At 43.9% G+C, this 23,030-nt stretch overlaps 1 protein-coding gene across 13 annotated transcripts in view; it reads right to left on the bottom strand.

The window, feature by feature from the left end:
* LOC126354218 (partitioning defective 3 homolog) overlaps positions 1-23,030 on the bottom strand; it is a 468,105-nt gene that overhangs the window by 243,083 nt on the left and 201,992 nt on the right. For 12 of the 13 annotated variants that reach the window (XM_050003686.1, XM_050003692.1, XM_050003687.1 and 9 more), the window contains exon 1: positions 10,491-10,659. The exons of the other annotated variant lie outside the window; for it this stretch is intronic. The gene's annotated coding sequence lies outside the window, so the exon portion shown is untranslated. Of the gene's footprint in view, positions 1-10,490; positions 10,660-23,030 lie in introns of those variants that run through there. 13 annotated transcript variants of the gene reach the window in all.

Here is a 23,030-nt window from a genome sequence, read left to right as displayed (position 1 = left end):
GTCACACGCCAGCAGATTACACCACGAACTTTCGTGCTACCATGACCTATGTTGTAATGTATGGGAATACTTAAGTCAAATAGGGTATTTGCACATTTAAAGAATAATAAACTACCTGGAGTGCAATAATTTATTCGTTCTTTAAGGAACCTACTGCACACATATTAAACATTAGCAGCTTGCGAGAAGTAAGAAATATTGAAGGGAAGTGCGAAGAAAATGGAAGGAAGAAAGGAAGAGAAAATTAAATCTTACATCAGCAGCGTTATCTCTTGTTAATAAATGGGAAAGAACGAAATTTACGCCAGAGAAGTGTGCTTCGCTAAACCGATGAAAAAATAAATGAAATAGCAAAAATAGTTATCTGTTGGACAAATGAATCAAACAACCAAGAAAAATTATGGAATCCTTGCGAATTACTGAAAGCAGCTAACTTTTGAATAAGAATATAACATTCTAATTAAATTCCACTCCGACGGAAAGCACTGCCTTGTAGATTTAGAAGAAAATGAGAACTGTTTATAGTAGAAAATGGCCTCTAAGTAAGTGGAAGGATAGTGGAAAATGAAATAGGAAAACATCACTGTGAAGTAGGAACTACGAGAAGACCGAGGAAAATTAGGAAGGCGCAAATGGTCTGTTACACTCAAAATTATTTTTGATGTGAGCTCACTTAAGTACGGTACTGACTAAAAACACTTTCCACTCCAAGCTGTGCAAGTTCGGTACAGCGTGATATCAGGGAACATAAACGTATCTAATGATTAAGTACACATACAAAGCACTCTTCCTACATAAAGAAACTAGTATTAAGATGATCCCGCGTATGTCAGGTTCAGTGGAGACGTAGCATTTACTAATACGTAGATAAAAATAAGAGGGATCATTTGGTTGCAGTGTTTAGGAGACAAAACTGAAAACCTCAGTGTCGCCGAAGCGGTGAACCCCTCTCGGATTAGGGAGAGAAAGGAAAATCACGGAAAACCTACATCAGTATGCCTTCACGCGGGTCGGAACCGTCATCCCCTCACATGCAAGTCCAGTGTGCTAGCCATTGCGCCACAAGTTCAACAATTATTGCTTCATAAATCCATTGGAAGACTGACTAAAGATGCAGAAAACCGATATTATTTTATCAAGTCGAATCAAGAAGCCCACGTAATACTGTGTGGTCTGTGGAAGAAAGCTTAGGAATTTAATGTGTCTTGGGACATTTGCTGATATACTTGCCGCTGCATCTCATTTAGGCTTTAGATAAAATTGTGCAGAAAACATAATTTACGCGAAGAGATAGGAACGATGACTTGTAGAAATCTTAATACGACTGAAGATTATTTCAAATATTCTCATTCCGACCACGTCTATGAAGGCGGGCATGTATTTGTACCACGAATGATTAGAAAAGGAGTGAATATGTCAATTATATACGGTGTTGAAGAGGGAAATATACATAGCCCATGCAATAAACGTAACAAGAATTGGTGTCGAGACAACGGGAATTGTTTAACGAAAGCGAAGTGCTTCCTAAAGACCTAAAGAAAGAGTGAGGACACAAATGTGCGAAACTGACGTACTATATTTAATAAGCTACGAGCACCCTCCTGTGAAAGTTATTCACATGTGTTACGTGAACAACAAAGTCCTTTGAAAAAAGTCAGTTTGGGACCCAGGGTCAATGACAACAGAAACACTATTTCTTCAAATGTTTAGCCATCGTTGTTTTCACCACTATATATTGTAACAGAATGAAACTGAGCAAGAGTGGGGCTTCACATTCTGTCGACGATGAGAATTTGAGAGGGCTCAAGCTCAGATTGGATGGCGGAGGTACCATCCAGAGCAATTTTGAAAGAAATCCTGCCAGGTTTCACCTTAAGCGATTTAGGAAAACAATTAAGAACCTTAAAGGTACTGGCTGTAGGGGTATTTGAATCCGGCTCCTCCCAAATAGCCTCATCCATCTCTACTTTCGTTGTACAACAAGTGAAAATTCTAATAAGTTCCCTGAGAACCAGCGACCATTGAACCGAGGTGAACTGGGAAATGGGCAATGGGCGTGTTGCCCCTCTTATTACTAGTCACTGTTATAGATTGGAATCTTTCCACCTGAAAAATTCTTCAGATGAAACGAATCTGGTTAAGTCTCAACCTAATGGCAAGTTAAATTCCTGCGAAAGGAGAGAAAATAAATAAAGTTTACCTCTACCACAATGCTTAGCATGACTTCTGAGAGTTGAACTACACTAACAGCAATACTGGACACCATAGCCAAGTTAAGTCAATGACGAACACGGATATTCTATCTGGAAAGCAGGTAGCGGCTCAAGTGAGCAGTGCCGTTGACGCTGAAATTGTGAAACTGCGTGCCACGTCTATGTGCATTAGCCCCTCTGATTTTAGTTCAGAATTATAATCCAGGCGGACACTTTAAAGACGGTAAAACATTGTTCTCTAAAATGTAAGCGCGTGGTGAGTCAGACCAGGCAGCCGGGTTCTTAATTGTCGAGCTTCGTGATGGCTTTACAGCCAATAAAATCAACAAAAACTAACTGGAGAATACCTGGAGTTAGTCACAAGGTAATAGGGCATGATCTGCATAACTTATAATTCTAGATTTGACAAGTAGAAAGCGAAGCAATTACGATACTTTGCACTACAACACACAGCAGAAGCAGACATTCATTATTTACTGGAACGTAATGTTTCTTTAGTTTATCACGTTTCCACTAGCAGACACGGCCTTTTCACGTAGGTACCTTTTATCTCGCGATAGTATTTCCAGGTAGAGACTGTTCTACGAACAAACCCATTTTTGTTCAGAGCACTGACACTTTTGCTGCGAGCGATAGTAAATGAAGCGTTAATGAGCATAACACGCTAAACGATCTTCTTGTTTTACGGATATCAGACACCAGCTCGTTCTCGCTTTTTCTGTGAAGTCCCGGCGACAGTCTCGCAGAGTAGGTTTTTCCCCCAGAAGGAATTACGTTGTCGGAGGAACCATTGGAGCACTGCAAACTAATCATTCTTCTGTTAAGCAGAGATACAAGCAAAGGGTTTATCTTTCGCAGCACAATGACCAAATCGCATGTTCAGTGACAACACTACGAGCTGCAGCGTAGACTCAGTACTACATTCTAATAAGCCTTTGACCTGTTCACGGTAGCAAAGGCTGCTTAAATTCAAGAATACATTGCATTACTATTTAGGTCCTTTGGTTGTTTTGGGGAAGGAGACCAAACAGCGTGGTCATCGGTCCCATCGGTGTATGGAAGGATAGGGAAGGATATCGGCCGTGCCCTTTCAAAGGAACCATCCCGGCATTTGCCTGCAGTGATTTAGGGAAATCACGGAAAACCTAAATCAGGATGGCCGGACACGGGATTGAATCGTCGTCCTCCCGAATGCGAGTCCAGTGCCTTACCACTGCGCCACCTCGCTCGGTAGGTCCTTTGTACATCGACTGACGGATGCGACTATACACTACGCGTTCCCACGCAGCGAAATGCATGTCAAACGAGCAAGTGAACTAGTATTTGGTCGGTGCATAAGTTCGTAGCGCTTTACAATAAGTTTTATAAACAAAACAGATACACATAACAGAGACTTTAAGCCATCAATAATATATTCTCATCCACCATTTAAAACAGTCAGCCAATGCTGGGATAACTTTTCGATACCGCGACTGCAGAAAACACTTGGTTTCGAGGCGAAGAACTCTCAGAGCCACGTTCGGAGCGCATTTTCATCCAAAAACGAACTACTTTAAAGGTTGTTCGATTGAGCGGAAGAGGTGAATGAAGTGAGTGCGGTATGACTTCCCAACCCAGTTCTTGTGTAGTGTTTTTCTTTTGCCAGTCTATCAGACTGAGGGCGTTATCGTGGAATAACATCACGTCACGCAGCCCTCCTGGTCGTTGTTCTTGAACTGCTTCTGCAAGATGTCTCAGTTGGTGACAAATTTCAGCAGTGATGGTTACACCTCGCGGAAGCGGTTCGTAGTACACTACACTGTCGTTATTCCACCAGATGCACAACAGATTTCGTTGATGTATGGAGGTCTTTACACAGGGATTTGCTGTTTTATTGGAGCTCAAACTGAGCTACCCAAGCACGACTCACGCCCCGTCCTCATAGCTTTACTTCTGGCAGTACCTCGTCTCCTACCTTCCAGACTTTACAGAAGCTCTCCTGCGAACCTTGCAGAACTAGCACTCCTGAAAGAAAGGATATTGCCGTAGTTGGTAGAGCACTTGCCTGCGAAAGGCAAAGGTCCCGAGTTCGAGTCTCGGTCCGGCACACAGTTTTAATCCGCCAGGAAGTTTCATATCAGCGCACACTCCGCTGCAGAGTGAAAACCTCATTCTGGAAAGATCCCTATTTTTTTTCTAGCTTTCATCTCGTACCACTGAGTGCAACACAGTATGGAATGCTGCACAAACCTCTTCTTTCCAGCTGAATTTCACCAAGTTAGGAGTTAAGCTAAGGGGCTCTCATTTGCTGCGTTCGCCTGACAAGGTACAAGGTAAGCATCTCGAAAATCGTAGTCTGCGGCAAGTGAACAATTAATTTATTTCTGGGAGAATGTGTGTGTGTGTGTGTGTGTGTGTGGGGGGGGGGGGGGGGACATCAAATCACCCTGGGTGGTCAACACTTAGGGTTATAACGCCGCAGGAATAAAAACATCCCCCCCCCCCCCTCTCCGTCGTTTTTTGGTTCTTCCAAAACGTGGCGGAGCCCCACATGCCAAGCAGTTTCCTCGCTATCGGCACACCAGGTTGCTGAGCAATTGTTCTTGCCAGGCTTTCAGCTCGACTGCGCAACTGGGTGGCGAACAGATAACGACATGCGAGACAGATAAGGCGACGGCAGGCTGGCAAGCGGCCGCCGCAGCACAGTCGCAGCCACGAGGCAAGCACAAGCTCAGTGGCACTTCGCCGTTACCTGCATTGTGCAGAAGTGTCACTCTGCCACCAGCCGTATAGCGTCACGTGTCTAACACGCGCCAACTTCACCGAACTGTTTACCAACAATGGTAGAAAACCTGGGTACATCCGTGCAAGAGCACTGCGGTCAGGTTTGTAGGTAGATCAGTGTTTACCAGCCCGGACAGCCGCGAGTGCTAGCACGCTGCTCCCGGGATTCGGGCAGCAGCACCGGCCGGCCTGGCTGTTGTTTTTAGGCGCTTTCCCTCGTCCAACTTCGTGAATGCTGGTTTGGTACCCACGTCCCGCCAAAGTTACACGATTTTCAAATATTTATAAAACATTCGCACACTTGCACACTTTCAGACGGATAAACCTCCACACAGACAGCTGCGGCACACAAATTCTCTCCAGGGGAACAGGGTGGAGACAGGAAGCATATCTGGCCACTCTCTAACATTAACAAAGCCAAATCTGACAATAACCATGCTGACCCTATGTAGGTAAAGGACAAAGGCAAAAGAAAACTAAGGTAGAGTAGTATTTAATTTGTCGTTGATAAAGAAGGCACTGGGAGCTAACAAATAGCTTTTTTTGGGTCGGACATAGGCGAGAATTCGGCAATGAAGCCATCATCCGAGCATTCCTGGAAACAAGGAAAAAACCATGAGGCAAATGGAGAGTTGGTCCCTGCTCCTAAGCGTCGCTTAACCGCTGCGTCACCTCACTAGGTATGATGCTTGGTATTATAACCGCTTACTTGTCGGTGACTTCTGTGGTGAGCAGAATTGGACGTTCGCAGTTAAATCCTCGGTCGGTCCCAGGCTGTTACGTATCACTTATGGCTTCTTTCATGGCAGACAATTTTTGTTAACGCGAAAAATGGCAAACTGCATCGTGGTTCGAAGTCTCTCAATAACTGGCTGGACATATCAGCCCACGAGCACAACAGACTACCTCCAGTAATACCACGCCCAGCAAGGTACTGTGGTCCCCCAACTAAATACAAGCTGATGAGTGCTTGGAACATATGACAAGTTACGAGATTTCTATTTTTCTCACTAGTTGAGATTAGAGACTTTATTGTGGAAAGCTACACTACATTTCAATTTCGGTCTGTTATTCACTTGCTGGACAACAATGTTTTGAAAAAGGATAAAGTAACTCGCAGGAAGTGCATACTACTTCAGTAAAAACTGCAAGAGATTTCCCAAAACGTGTTGGTTAAACGCTGTCTATGCGAAAAAAACCTGATACCGCTCTCTTTCAGTAGTATACAGAAAAATCACCGGTGGTTTAATTGCTTCAATCGCAACGAAAGCTCTCAAACGTAAGCAAAGGTAAATCAGAGAAATCGCTATCTCTTTTATTTGCGTGATTATTCAAGTTACAAGTCCTTGGACTTGCTCTTACGATGAGGACGAAATATGGGCCAAGTGAAATTTATCGACATCCATCTGCTGATTGTATTTCACAATTCGATGCATCCTGTTCTCCGATCGGGCAAATGGTGTAACCATTGAGACTACGTCGACCAGAGAAACAGTGTCATCCACGAATGTGATATTACCTACAGACCTACCAAAACAAGTACAGTCTCTGTTGTAGATGTATTAGGGTTATTTTTTCGTCTTGACAATTCTTTGCGCTGTACATTCTGTGCACGAAATTCCCTCAGTTGTTACCTCTTTGCCGTATTAGTTTGCAGTTTCAGCGTACGCTGCTTTATGAGGTTTACCACATGCTAAATATCGGTGCGACAGTGTAACATGTTGCACAATAAGAACAGTTCAATAGCACAGCTAGTTTTGCTCTACCTGCCCGTCTGAAATTGCCAGCGAAGATGTTGCTAATACGCCTTACACTTCGCAGTATTGCGAGCGCAAAACCACTTCAAACGTAACGTAGGATAACGTAAGTGCAATCTTATTGTTAACAGTCGTGTTAGTGGGAAAGAAAGGTAATGAGGCTGGCGATCTTTAGAACGACAGAAATCAGCTATGAAGTTCAGTCGTTCACGAACCTAACCTCAGACTCAAGCGGGATAAGCAGGAGAGTCATTAGATAGCAACCTAAATCATGGTTGTGGGATAAGGTAAAAACCTAAAATGGTTCAGTAACTTACGAAACAAAGTCTTGAAGGAAGTAAGTAAAGAAAAAGTCTCGATGACGAATGCTGCGTGAAGCCAGAACGGGCATGAGAGCAATGCGAGAAGTAGTCTTCGAATTCATATTCGAAAGTACAATTTTGTTGGTCGATCTGTTTAATAATCCTAACAAGTTTTGGTCATATGTAAAGTCGTTAATTTGATTGCCACCATCTACACAGTCGCTCAGTGACCGTACTGGCACCGAAACAGAAGTCATGGAGAAAACAAAATAGTGAAATTATAAACCTAGGCTCACAGTAACAGGTAACCATACCCTGACGATAAAGGCAGAGGAAAGAACCACAAACAGCGAACTACTGCTGGGTACCTGTGAACGCCCTGGGCGCAGCAATGGAGCGGAATGTTGAGAACGGTGTTAATAGCTGGGCCGCTACTAGAGATAAGTCGCCAGATAACCCAGTTCCGGTATATGACCCAGCAGAGCTGCCCACACTGTTGGCGAGGCTGCAGGTCCGATTTACTTCAGGCAGAGACGACCAGAAATGAACTATGATGATTTCTGAAATTTGTAATTTTGCGCACGAAATTAATTTGAAAATTGTAGAAAAAAAGATGGGGAGAGTAGTATTTTATAAGAAGGTTAGAGCGAAGAGGGCCTGATGCACATTCCACACTGCACAACGAAGAAACTTATGACGAAATGTCCTGTAGCTGAAGCAGTAGCAGGCACCTATGATCGCTGCCCCTCTACCAAAAAATGCCTTATTAATTATACTTCGATTATTATTATTATTATTATTATTATTATTATTATTACTATTATCATCATTATCATCGTCACCATCATCTATTTTGGCGAAATTTCGTGGTCAGGACAGTTCCATTTTTTTCTACAACGTACTGAGACTGTATCACATTTCCCGTTTCCTACAATACGACTGTGAAGCGAGTTTGTGGAGTTCAGCGAAATGTTGGAACCACTTTGTTATGAGTAATAAGTATAAACGAACCCACAAAATCTCTGTATCTCTCTCTCTCTCTCTCTCTCTCTGCCATTTACTTTAGACAACTACGTAAGTGATCAAACCTCATTATAATTTACTTAGTTCGGCAACGCAGGTGGATTAACTTTGTTGAAGCTCATTTAGTTTTACCGTCCTATTAACACCGGGATCATGATAGAGTATAACCATAAACTAAACACTGTTGATAAAGGTGACTAGCGATTAAATATTCTGTAACAAGCAAAATTATCATCATGTATCAAGATTATATTTTTTTAGTTTTTTTGGAAATGGCTGACTTAGTTAAACTAGTGAACCGATTTACACGGGATTCCAAACGACTATGGTACCTGCAGCAAGTTTACGTTGTTTTTTTGCGACAGCGATGACACTGGGGAAAATTCGATTGTACAACCTGCAAAATCAGGACCTGTCGTGTTACAACACTGACGCCCAACGCCTGTATTGCTCCAATAGTGACTTGATGGCCACAACGCGCGCATGTTGTTGCGAATGTTTGCTGTCCGCTATTAACTACGTAAAGAAGAAGGGTGTCTGGAAAATCTCTAACGACGGATGCTGGGATGGCTCCTTTGATAGGGCGCGGCCGAATTCTGTCCCCGCCCTTGTGCTCCGTCTCCAATGACCCTGTCGTAGTCGTCGAGTAGACGTTAAACCTTAGTCTTCCTTTTCTTTATAAGGAGGACACAAAATTAATGCAGATAGCAGTGGAGCAAAGTGCAATGCCTTCATTCATAACCTTTCATTTTCCCTTTCCAGTTCGGGATGTTTCGGAGTTACCCCACTCCATTTTCAAGGACTCATTGGTACTCTTACCAGTTACGCCCTATCCCACCTATGAGAAGGAGCGAACGTCTCAATGAATTCTTGAAAATTGAATTATCACTCCGAAATACGCTCGATCAAAATGAAAAGAAAAATAGTGGATTCGTTTTTAATTATGAAGCGAAAGACATTGACGGCCCACAGCGAAGAAATGACTGCATGTGTATTGAACTAAACTGAAAAAAATTCAAATGGGTTTTAATAAAGGAATTATCTAGAACTTAGCGTGCGGTCTGGACTGGATGGAAAGTGACAATTTTGTTGTGAGCCGGCGAAGGCAGCGCATTTGAAAGCGAAATGAAGTCTGTGGCATAACACTTCGTGTATATTTGCTCCATGAGCAATGCACATTTCGAAACTTCCTGGCAGATTAAAACTGAGCCGGATCGGGATTCGAACCTAGGTCCTTTGCCTTTCGCGAGCGAGTGTTCTACCGGCAGAGCTACTCAAGTGCGATTCATACAACCCGTCACATCTTTACTTCCGCCAATACCTGATCTACCTTCCAAACTTCATAGAATGTCTCCCGTGAACGTTGCAGGACTAGCTCTCGCGGAAGAAAGGATACTGCAGAGACGTAGCTTAGCCGGAGCCTGGGGGACTGCTCCCCGAATGAATTTTCACTCCACTGCAGAGTGGAAATTTATTCTGAAGAAATACATTCCGTTTTAAGCAACACACATCTCCGACGACTATTTTGGTGCACTTCAGATTAGTTAATGAAACCGCAAGGAGAACGGAGGATGTATGCTACGCAACTTACTTTGAAAACTACTAAAATTTCTGTAAACTAGACAAATATTTTAGTTGCAGTGTGATCCACAGTCAAAACAAACTTTGTAATAAACTGCCTCACTGAGTGTCATTGGTTGGGTTACAACGTCTTTTTATTTTGGATTCTCTAGGAGCGCACAGTTTCGTCTGCGGGCCCGTTTTCAGATGCATAGTATAACCCGTCAAACGGACATTGCTTTAGTCAAAAATTCTCTCTAGTCACACACTGTTCAAATGAAGTGGGTTCGCTAGACTTCACAAACAACAGACACTGATGTAGACAGATATGACGCAATATGCCGCTCGCAAATACAAGAGCGAACTTTAGTGAAGAATCCAAAATAAAAAGAATATTTCAATGCAGATGACAGACAGCGCGGAACATCGTAGTCGTACAGAAAACTTAACGTTTGGGTTTGACAGCAAATATAACCTACGGACGTCGTCTAACAATAGGCTAAGCATATTTTTCAGAGCTGCAGTGCCACTGTAACACGATTCCACGGATCACCTAACACATCATTGTGAACGACGGGAAAGACTAATGCTGACGACGTGGTCAGGTCATATTATCTGTCCGTATCGCATATTTTCCGGCAACTTTGGCACCTAGCAGACGGCAGGAAATGCAGTTGCAAGGTAGGCTGGTCACAAATGCAAGAGTTATACCTCGTCACGTGAGAGAGCGGACGGAATAACTTGTGCGGCGGGAATACTAGCCAGTACCTGCGGTCTCGCTCTCCAGAGGTGATGTGATAGGCACACTCTAAGCTGTGCCTGCTACTGACAATTTCATTAATTTTAAACTGCACACACGAGACTATATTCACCTGAGTGGATCAGTGAGCTAACACTTTTAGACTTGAACAGGTAAACTCAATGACACCTGCACAACGTATTTCACGAAATGCACTCCGCGGTCACCGATTACGCACACACGAGCTGCGAAAACGTACGCAGCGCTTCACTGTCACCGACAAGGGCTGTCCACCGTCCGGGTGTCCACGAGCGACTGGAGCCAGGTATGTGGCCGCTCAGCTGGCGAGGGCCCGTGGTGGGGGTACAGGCAACTCTCGCCGCTCTGCGCAGGCGCACTGCGTTCGGTGCTTGGGCAGCAGTCTGCGAGGCATTGCTGACGAAAGCTTTAAATTCACGGTCACAGGTTCAAAATACTGCTCTTCCTCCACACGGCTCCGTAACCTTAGCCGTTTATCAGATCTACTATACTGAAACGGTCTGATTATTGCAACTTTGACTACCAATCCATTTCATTTGGAAATACATCGAACATAAATTCTTATCTTGAACAAACACTTTAAGAAAAAACAAAATTTTTCTGCCATCATCCACCTTTCTTTTTATATAAATGACCTTTCATTATACAACCACAAAATATAATTAGTTTCTTAAGGAAATTTCAGTCTGTCTATTATGCTATGTGTATCATTTCTTTGCCCCCAAACGTGTTCCAACAGCTCTGTGACATTATGAGTACTTTTCTCTACATCTACATCACTACTGTGCAATTCACATTTCAGTGCTTGGCAGAGGGTTCATCGAACCACAATCATACTATCTCTCTACCATTCCACTCCCGAAAAGCGCGCGGGAAAAACGAACACCTAAACCTTTCTGTTCGAGCTCTGATTTCTCTTATTTTATTTTGACGATCATTCCTACCTATGTAAGTTGGGCTCAACAAAATATTTTCGCATTCGGAAGAGAAAGTTGGTGACTAAAATTTCGTAAATAGATCTCGTCGCGACGAAAAACGTCTGTGCTTTAATGACTCGGGTATCATATCTGCCACACTCTCTCCCCTACTACGTGATAATACAAAACGAGCTGCCCTTTTTTGCACCCTTTCGATGTCCTCCGTCAATCCCACCTGGTAAGGATCCCACACCGCGCAGCAATATTCTAACAGAGGACGAACGAGTGTAGTGTAAGCTGTCTCTTTAGTGGACTTGTTGCATCTTCTAAGTGTCCTGCCAATGAAACGCAACCTTTGGCTCGCCTTCCCCACAATATTATCGATGTGATCTTTCCAACTGAAGTTGTTCGTAATTTTAACACCGAGATTGGTAAGTACTGTAAGCCTATCTTTCCATTAGTCTATAGTTTTCCATGGTTATTTTTATGGCACTTGTTCTCATCTGGAACAACTATGACCTGATATAGACAAATGAAAAGATTATCTAGCAGTACCTAAAAATAAAGAGATTAATACCATGATAAAAGTACCCCCTGATAATGACAGAAAGCTGCTAAAACATGTTTGGATATGAAGAAGAAGAATACTTATTTGCATACTACACGGACGTGTATACCCATAATTTTATTGCAAATATGGCTTCAAAACAACATCACGAATAAATAGTTCAGTTTCCTGACGATGAAAATTTTTATCATGTCTTGTAACTTTAAAACTCAAAAATATGAATAATATTGTTCTTAAAATTAATAACTGGTTCTCTGTAAATGGACTGTCGCTGAATTTAGGTAAAACAAAGTACATGCAAGCTAATACTCCACAAGGACTGACCACACCACTTGTGGGGAAATCAGCCCATGAAACAATAGTGCAAATTCTTAGTTGTTTATAAGAACGTGAACTGGAAATCCTCATGTTACAGATCATCTTTAACGTCTAAGCTGTGCACGTTTTGCGTTGCATACGATACACGATTTTGAAGATAAAACTCACAGAGTTGAGATACCTTTCCATATGCACGAGTCGTGGCAATATACTTTCGTGTAATACGTCATTCAGGCGAAAAGGATTATTGCACAAAATTTATTGGCAACAATCGATAAATTCGAAAAAGAAAAACTTACGCTAAACATCACTTAAGCTCTAGTGCGCCACGGAAAGGCGTGAGTTATTCTGCCACATAAATCTTTGACCACGTGTGTGCGAGATTATATATATATATAAAGTAAATGAGTTTACGGAATTACGACCTCGGGAGATTTCGACATTATTCATACGACCGTGAATCAATATTTTTGACCCGATACCCTATATTCAATCATTTCATGATAGGTATCTTAATATCGTAAAATTGATATAGGAAGTACGTAATGCTGCTCGAAAAAAAATAATTTTTCGCTAATAGTTTAATGGGAAATAGTAGCATCTATGTAGTAAATAGGGAACATGTGCAGCACCAAAAATTAGACACGACGCTCATTCTGTAACAAAAATATTCGACTGCAGGGAGACATACCACCCTATATACTCTGAAAATCATCGTGAAGTGCATAGCATATTATGCTTCCCTTCGTAGCACTTATTAGTCTGTCTCACCAGCCCATTATCATGTGGAGCGTGACTAGAATCATTGCTTTTATACCTCTGTTCGCGCTGTATACTCATTACCTTGGTAAAGTGGTTAGATAAATGATTCCATGTTCATATTTATTGATACAAACATAGCGTACTGAATGTAGTCATTTCGCTTAAGGCTGTTTATAATAAGGATTGTGACTGGAATTTGGAGAGTTGATCATTTTCAAGCATGCTGAAAAATAATATAATTTCTATATTTCGCCTTGGGTTCTCAATAAATTGTTGTATCTGAAGGAAAATACGTAAAAAGCATTCAGTACCTTCCGATACAGTCGGCATCGATACTTTTGTTCCTATGTCACCGAGGCATGGATATAATGTTAGCAATTGGTATCGATATCATATGTCATACGGAATCTGTTTCTCAAACTTTCCTATTACGAGGTGCATTCAAGTTCTAAGGCCTCCGATTTTTTTTCTCCGGACTGGAAAGAGATAGAAACATGTGCATTGTTTTAAAATAAGGCCGCGTTCATTGTCAATACGTCCCAGAGATGGCAGCACCGTACGGCAAATGGAATTTTACCTCCAGCGGCGAGAATGAGAACTGTTTTAAATACTTATAATGGAGACGTTTTCCTTACTTGAACAGCGTGCAATCATTCATTTTCTGAATTTGCGTGGTGTGAAACCAATTGAAATTCATCGACAGTTGAAGGAGACATGTGGTGATGGAGTTATGGATGTGTCGAAAGTGCGTTCGTGGGTGCGACAGTTTAATGAAGGCAGAACATCGTGTGACAACAAACCGAAACAACCTCGGGCTCGCACAAGCCGGTCTGGCCACATGATCGAGAAAGTGGAGAGAATTGTTTTGGGTGATCGCTGAATGACTGTTGAACAGATCGCCCCCAGAGTTGGCATTTCTGTAGGTTGTGTGCACACAATCCTGCATGACGACCTGAAAATGCGAAAAGTGTCATCCAGGTGGGTGCCACGAATGCTGACGGACGACCACATGGCTCCCCGTGTGGCATGTTGCCAAGCAATGTTGACGCGCAACGACAGCATGAATGGGACTTTCTTTTCGTCTCTTGTGACAATGAATGAGACGTGGATGCCATTTTTCAATCCAGAAACAAAGCGCCAGTCAGCTCAATGGAAGCGCACAGATTCACCGCCACCAAAAAAATTTCGGGTAACCGCCAATGCTGAAAAAATGATGGTGTCCATGTTCTGGGACAGCCCATTGCGTTCCAAAGGGCACTACTACAGGTGCATCCTACGAAAATGTTTTGAAGAACAAATTCCTTCCTGCACTGCAACAAAAACGTCCGGGAAGGGCTGCGCGTGTGCTGTTTCACCAAGACAACGCACCCGCACATCGAGCTAACGTTACGAAACAGTTTCTTCGTGATAGCAACTTTGAAGTGATTCCTCATGCTTCCTACTCACCTGACCTGGCTCCTAGTGACTTTTGGCTTTTTCCAACAATGAAAGACACTCTCCGTGGTCGCACATTCACCATCCGTGCTGCTATTGCCTCAGCGATTTTCCAGTGGTCAAAACAGACTCCTAAAGAAGCCTTCGCCGCTGCCATGGAATCATGGCGTCAGCGTTGTGAAAAATGTGTACGTCTACAGGGCGATTACGTCGAGAAGTAACGCCAGTTTCATCGATTTCGGGTGAGTAGTTAATTAGAAAAAAAATCGGAGGCCTTAGAACTTGAATGCACCTCGTATTCCAGTCTCTGTCTTCCTCTACAGTTTTTGCCTCTACTACTTCCCGAAGAATATCATCCACACTATTACCGAGGCAGCAAGGGCCGGTAGGTGCGAGAACTATCACACAGTGACCTTAGCTGATCTGCATTCAAGTTGCTGACAAGGATAATATACAGAAGAATGGAAAAGAAAACTGAGGATCTATTAGATGACGATGAGTTTGGCTTCAGGAAACGTAAAGGCACCAGAGGCTGGGTTCTGACGTTTCGGTTGATAGTGGAAGCAAGACTGAAGAAAAATCAAAACACATTCATAGGATCTGTCGACCTGGGGAAAGCTATCGACAATGTCAAACGGTGCAAGATATGCGGTGTAATATACAATATGTACACGAACAATAAGACGGAAGACCAAGAACGAAATGCTCGGATTAAAAAGTGTGTAAGACGGGGTTGCAGCCTTTCGCCTCTACTGTTGAATCTGTACATCGAAGAAGCAATGGCCGAAATAAAGGAAAGGTTCAAGGGTGAGACTAAAATTCAGTGTGAAAGCATATGAATGATAAGACTCGCTTATGAAACTGCTACCCCCAGTGAAAGTGAAGAAGAATTACAGATCTGCTGAACGGAACGAATAGTCTAATGAGTGCAGAATATGGATTGAGTGTAAGTCGAAGAAAGACGTAAATAATGAGTAGCAGAAATGAGAACAGCGAGAAACTTAGCATCAGAATTGGGGTATGCGAGTGCAGGCTTTCTCGGCGAATTTCATAAATGAAGTCTTCACGGGTTGTCAGCCGAGTAGCAACGTCATCTCGTAGCAACGTTTCGATGGAATGCGTCTCATCATCTTCAGGCGAAGAAGAATTGGGGATCACGAAGTAGATGAAGGAAAGGAATTCTGCTATCCAGGCGAAATCAGACAAGCATACGCAAAGAAGGTATTTCCTACCCAAGAGAAGTTTTACTGGTATCAAACATAGCCCTTAATTTGAGAAAGAAATCTCAGAGAATGTACATCTGGAGCACAGCATTGCACGGTAGTGAATCATGGCCTGTGAGAAAAATTGAACTGGTGAAAATCGAAGCGTCTGATACGCCACAGCAGAATGTTGAAAATTAGGTGGACCGATAAAGTAAGGAATGAAGAGGTTGTCCACAGAATCTGCGAGGAATGTAATACGAGTATATGCAAAACAATGACACGAAGAAGGTTCAAATGGCTCTGAGCACTATGGGACTTAACATCTGAGTTCATCCGTCTCCTAGAACTTGGAACCACTTAAACCTAACTAACCTAAGGACATCACACACATCCATGCCCGAGGGAGGATTCGAACCTGCGGCCGCAGCGGTCGCGCGGTTCCGGACTGAAGCGCCTAGAATCGCTCGGCCACACCGGCCGGCCAAGAAGAAGGAACAGGATGATAGGACAGGTATTAAGACATGAGAGAATAACTTCCATCGTAGCAAAGAAAGCTGTGGAGAGTAAAAACAGCAGAGGGCGGTAGAGATTGGAATACACCCAGCAAATAACTAGCAGCATAGGTTGCAAGTGCTTGTCTCGGATGGAAAGGTCGCCAGAGCAGAGGAATTCGTGGTGGGCCGTTTCATAGCTGTCAGAAGACCGACGAGTCAAAAAATTAACGGCCGCCAGCTGGTTACCGCCTCTGCGAGGTTCCGTTCCGCACGGGTGCAGCGAAATACGTGGAGGAGAGGAGACTGAGCAGAGCATGGGCCGCACCGTGAGTGAGACCACAGCGAGGACACGGCGGCTTGCTGCGCGCTCGCGCTGTCGTACCGGAGACGAGAAAACGTCTGCGGAGGCGGCGGCTCGCTCAGATGTGGAACGTGGCAAGCCCTTCCCACGGAGTAAAGCCCACTGTTTCTCAGTTACGGTGGTGTGGCGCCCCCCCCCCCCCCCCCCCCCGATACCCTGCCGTGTCCTGCTTCAGATACCAACCACGCCGTTCTCTCTCTCTCTCTCTCTCTCTCTCTCTCTCTCTCTCTCTCTCTTTCGTTCTCGTGTACTCTTACATGTCTACGCCATCCTTGTATACCTTTTAGGACAGACACACACACACACACACACACACACACACACACACACACACACTCACACACTGTTGAATGGGACGTTCTGTTCCAGGAGTAAATCAACATTAGCTTCAGTCCCCCGTTTCTGATCACTCTTTTTTCGGAGGTTTTCCTCGGTTTCAAGGCAAAAGTCAGAGTTCCATCACTTTATATAAATCTGCAGGTTTTCGTGGCCGTTGTCACTGAAGTTAAAATCTTCTGGTTTATTAGGCCGCGTCATGTTTCTTCTAAAATGTTCGACGTTTTGACCCCTCTGCTGGGATCTTCCTCAGCATGTTTTGGTGTCAACTACTGCTAGAAGACTGTCAGAGACGAGTGTCGCGTTCACTTATAAAGGGGGAATTTTCTGTCGTTCGTACTGGAGAAGTGATAGTATTGGTTGAAATTCATATGGCTACCATTGGTGGGCCATAGTCACAGGCTAATATTCCCGCTCTGATGCAGAAGAGCTCATCTCCTGTGGATACCATTGTCAGTCCATCGTCATTGGATAGAAAGGCACTTTTCCACACTTATGCTGGAGAGGGGTCATTGGTTGAAATGCCTGCTACCTCTATTGGTAGGTCGTCATCAGTGGCTAGATTCGAAACGTACAGAGCAAGAGAGGGGGAATGTTTACGCAAAATATTATTGCCCGCTGAGGTGACTTGCATCGCGTTGCTTATGCCGCTCACACACCGCGGCCGCGTATTTATTTCCTTGATGGCGCGGAGCCATGATAGGACACTGAAGGCAAATGGGTATAATAGTTTAGGCGAAGTATTTATACCTCTAATAGTAATGGCGAGGAACCGCCTTCTCACTCCGTCAGGTTACCGTTCGTTTCTGGGGTCACTGGGCGCACAGACAGAATTTTAAAGAAAAATAGTATTCAGACATCTTTCTTTAGTCAAAACAAAATAAAAGACTTTTTCCGACGGAAAACGGATGCACATGATCACCTCCACAATACAGGCGTCTATTAAGTGTCATGCGGCTGCGTCAACGTGTATACAGGCGAAACGGGAAGAACTGTTAAAGAACGCGTTAACGAACACGAACGGCACATGCGGCTAAAACAAAGTGCAAAATCGGCAGTAGCGAACATCGTGAGAACTGTGGCTCTGACATCGATTTTAATAACATACTTGTACTGGCTAAAGAAAGAACAATCTATAGAAGAAAGGTCCCAGAAGCGGTTAAAATTTCTAAGAATGCATCTAATTTCAATAGAGAGGACGGCTATAGGCTTCCGGCATCCTGGCTCCCGGCCATCAAGGAAGTAAATACGCGGCCGCAGTATGTGAGCGGCCTGAACAACGCGCTGCAAGTTACCTCGGCGGACAATAAATTTTGGGTAAACATTCCCCCTCTCTTGCTCTGTTCGTTTCCAATCTAGCCACTGATGACGACCAACCAATGGCGGTAGCAGGCATTTCAACCAATGACCCTTCTCCAGCATAAGTGTGGAAAAGTGCCTTTTCATCCAATGACGATGGACCGCCAATGGTATTCACAGGAGATGAGCTACAAACGCCCCTTTCTCTGCATCAGAGCGGGAATATTAGCCTATGAATATGTGCCCACCAATAGTAGCCACATGAATTTTAACCAATACTATCACTTCTCCAGCACGAACGCCAGAAAACTCCCCGTTTATAAGTGGACGCGACACTCGTCTCTGAGAGTGTTCTAGCAGTAGTGGACACCGACAGATCCTGAGGAAGATCTCACCAGAGGGGTCGAAACGTCGAACATTTTAGAAGAAACATGACGCGGCCTAATAACCCAGAAGATTTTAACTTCAGTTTTGTCACTTTCGCAAAAATTTCTAAATGGGACCACTCTGATCCACTAGAAGCTCGCTTGATACTTTTCTGAAAAGACCGGTCACTGTACTGGATAGAATCTCAGACAACCCACTGAACAGTTTTTGTTTAATGATATGCTGTGTAGTGAGCTCGGCTACACGGTCCACTAAATACTTAATGACAAACAAGTGGGGAGAATGTCGTGTTACGCACGTCCCTCGGCTCGCAGAAGCGAGGAGATGTGAGTTTCAGGCAGACTTTCGTTAACTTTCCCCTGCGGACTGTCGGCATCTGTTCGGAAATGCTTTCACTGATGCCGTAATCTGCCGTTACAGCCGCCTTCTTAATCTACAACGCCTATGGTGATGGCTGCACCCCCTTTCAACGGGAAAGCAGTGAGAGGCACGAGCCATTTCCTGTCACCTGTATACAACAGGACGTCTCGGATCAAATGTAATACTCGGAAGATAAACATTCTTGCATGTCTAGAGTAAAAACAAACTTCCGCCAGAAACACGCACACAATAACGATAGGACACGCATTTCGGAAGGACGATTAGGATTTAACAACTCCTCGACAACAAAGTAAGTAGAAGCAACGAAGAAAGTCTACAGTGCCCTTAAACCATCCCGGCATTCACCTTAAGCGATTTAGAGCAATCACGAAAAACCTAAATCTGGATGACCGGATAGGTATTTGAACCGTCGTCCTCACAAACAGGAGTCGAGTGCCTTAACCATCTTACACGATGTCTTGCGAAATCGGGACTATGTTAAAGAAACACAGTAGGACCAGTCCTGTGTTCTGCCTCCAAAACTGAAAGCCTGCTCAAAGTTAGCACAAACCTGGGCATACCCAGCAATGCGTATGCGAGGCGAATTTCGAATGCCAGATACACTGAGATGACAAAAGTCGTGGAGTGCCTTCTAATATCGTGTCGGACCACCTCCCGTGCAGCAACTCGGCGTGGCATGGGCTCAAAAAGTCGTTGGAAGCCATGCTGCCTCTACAGCCGTCCATATGTGCCCTGCGAAGGTGTTGCCGGCGCAGGATTTTGTGCACGATCTGATCTCTCGATTATGTCCCATAGATGTTCGATGATACCAGGCTTGTTCGATATGTTTCATGTCTGGAGAACATGCTGGCCATTGTAGTTGTTATCCTGAAAGAAGTCATTCACAAGATGTGCACGATGGGGGCACGAATTTTGGTCCATGAAGTCTAATGTCTCGCCAATATGTTGCCGATATGATTGCACTGTCGGTCGGAGGATGGCATTCACGTATCGTACAGACGTTACGACACTTACCATGACTACGTCGGCCCAACATAATGCCACCCTAAAAGTGCAGGGAACATCCACCTTGCTGCACTCGTTGGACAGTGTGTCTAAAGCGGGGGCCTCCAGACACGTCTCCGACGATTGTCTGGTTGAAGGCATATGCGACACCCATCGGTGAAGAGAACGTGATGCCAATCCTGTGCGGTCCATTCGGCGTATTGTTGGGCCCACCCGTACTGCACTGCATGGTGTCGTGGTTGCAAAGATGGACATCGCCATGGATGTCGGTGTGGAGATGCGCGTCATGCAGCCTATTGAGCACAGTTTGAGTCGTGACACGACGTCCTGTGACTGCACGAAATGCATTATTCAACATAGTGGCATTGCTGTCAGTGTTCCTCTCAGCCGTAATCCGTAGGCAGCGGTCATCCACTGCGGTAGCAACTCTTGCGCGGCCTGAGCGAGGCATGTTTCTCTTTCGGTATCTCCTCCATGTCCGAACATCTCTTTGGTTCACTCCGAGACGGCTAGACATTTCTCTTGTTGAGAGCCCTTACTGCCACAGAGTAACAATGCGGACACGATCGAATCGCGGTATTTACCGTCAACGCATTGTTGAACTACAGACAACACGAGCCGTGTATCTTTGTCCTGGTGGGATGTCTGGAACTGATGGGCTGTCGGATCCCCTCCGTCTAATAGGCGAATGCTCGTGCATGGCTGTTTACATCTTTGGGTGGGTCTTAGTGACATCTCTGAAGAGTCAAAGGGACTGTGTCTGTGAAATAATATCCACAGTCAACGTCTATCTTCAGGAGTTCTGGGAACCGGGTTGATGCAAAACTTGTTTTGATGTGTGTAGTGTAGTAGTAGTAGTAGTAGTAGTAGTAGTAGTAGTAGTAGTTCACTACTACTACTACTACTACTACTACTACTACTACTGGCGGTGGTAGTGGTGGTGGTGGAAGCAAACGAATTCTTTCCGCTTTATGGCTGTGATCATTGTTTTCGAATCGGGAGAAGTTTTTGTCGTTGCTTGATTCTGTAGCCCATACAGACCCGAAAATGAGTTGCTGTAGGAAAAATCAAATGGTATACATTAAATGTATTCGCAATTGCGAATAAGGCCAACCATTTTTGGGGTAATTCTTCTGATTCAAAAAGGGTATTTTTGGCTCAAAAACGGGCTGTTCGAGCTATATGTGGTGTAAGTTCAAGAACCTCTTGTCGACCCCTATTCAATAGTCTGGGAATTCTGACATTGCCCTCACAGTATATATTTTCTTTAATGTCGTTTGTTGTTTGCAATATTAGCCTATTCCCAAGAGTTAGCAGCTTTCACTCAGTTAATACTAGGCATAAATCCAATCTGCATGTGGAATGCACTTCCTTGACTCTTGTGCAGAAAGGAGTGCAGTATTCTGCTGCATCCGTTTTCAATAAGCTACCACAAGAACTCAGAAATCTTAGCAGTAGCCCAAACTCTTAAGTCTAAACTGAAGAGTTTCCTCATAGCTCACTCCTCCTATTCTGTCGATGAGCTCCTGGAAGAGCTAAAAAAATTAAGCAAATTCCAGTGTTACATTGTTGATTTTCTTTATTTAAACTTACGACTTGTCACCTGAATATGTTTTTTTATATTTAATTTTATCTGTTTCTAATATCGTGTTATAATTTCATGTATTGACTCGTTCCATGACCGTGGAGACTTCTCCTTAATTTGGTCCCACGGAACAATAAATAAATAAATAAAAATAAAATCAGCTGTAGAATGGAATGACGACAATGAAAATTTATGCCTGACCGGGACTCGAACCCGGATTTCCAGCTTATCGCGAGCGGTCGCCTCACCATTCGGCTATCAGTGCACGACTCACAGCCACATCCAAACGTTCCCATGTCGTCACCTATACGTCTATGACCTGTACTCGTACATCCATTATGTATATTCATGTGCAATAGTCACGGACATGCATGCATGTTCACAGGAACTTTGCATCGTAATCAGAATAACAAACGCACTGCAATGTCGTAAAGCTAATGGTAGTTGCTCAGGTGACAAGTCCACAGGAGCACGAATGAATTAAAAACGTAATATCTTTGGACACAGACGATGTCCATAAGCGAATACAGTTTTCATGTATTCGGTTGTGATGAAGACGCACGGTATTGCGGCTGGTTGGGTAACTCGACTGGCAGAACTCGACGCAACGCGCGCACGCGAGGCGCCTCTGCTCTTGACAATGGCATTATCTGACGGCGCCAGCACTTACTGTGGGCCATTGTGGCCGTTACACAACGCATCATCTTCCCTAGCTTGCAGCCTGTAGATCTCTCTCGCCGCCAAGATAAAAAGACACATGACGCGTCGCTAACCCGAGACAGAAAGCTCAGACCGTCGTCTACAAATGGTGTTGCCGCTTTCCGCAAGATGTAAATAGGAGGAGAAAAAGTGTTGCTAGAGCCTTCTAGAAAAGCGTGCACTCTGACAACCGAGTTAGTAGACAGTAAATTTTTCCGCTCTATTCGCTCGTCATCCGAACATTCCACAAATCTTCAGCACTCTTCTTCTTTAGAACAACATTTCAAAGACTTCTACTCTCTTTTTGTCTGAGCTGTTTCTCGTCCACATTTTAACGCTACACTTCAGACAATTTTGGAAAATACTTCCGAAAACTTGAGTTTATATTAGTCAACCTTTTTTTTCAGAAGGGCTTTTCTTGCTGTTTCTAGTCTGCATTTTATATTCTCTTTGCTTCTGTCGTCGTCAGTTACCTTGCCATACCAATGGCAACACTCCTAATATCCGATAGTGGTGTTATGGCTGCAGATGCACTAACTGATACAATTTCACGCCTTGACCGCATATTATTTACGCTTACCATATATGTTAACATCGTTTGGCCTGTACGACTGTCGATTTGAGAGATAAGAATAGGAGAAAAGGTAATCCATTTTACACGAAAGCACAATCCTACATATATATCAAACTCAACATAAATTTAAATGGGCATCGATTACCATTATCTCATTAGGCTTCGGTGTGCAATCGCTAGCATCTACACTTACACTCTTCGAGTCATGTTACGGTGTATGAGAGAGGGTATCACTGTCACTTCCCCTTTCTCTCTTGCAATCGCGAATAGTCCTCGGATGGAGCTATTGGTGGTAAGCTTCCGAATCTC

Source organism: Schistocerca gregaria, chromosome 3 (assembly GCF_023897955.1).
Source record: "Schistocerca gregaria isolate iqSchGreg1 chromosome 3, iqSchGreg1.2, whole genome shotgun sequence".
Taxonomy (NCBI): domain Eukaryota; kingdom Metazoa; phylum Arthropoda; class Insecta; order Orthoptera; family Acrididae; genus Schistocerca; species Schistocerca gregaria.
Note: the sequence above shows the minus strand (reverse complement) of the source record. Positions and strands in the feature narration are given on the sequence as shown.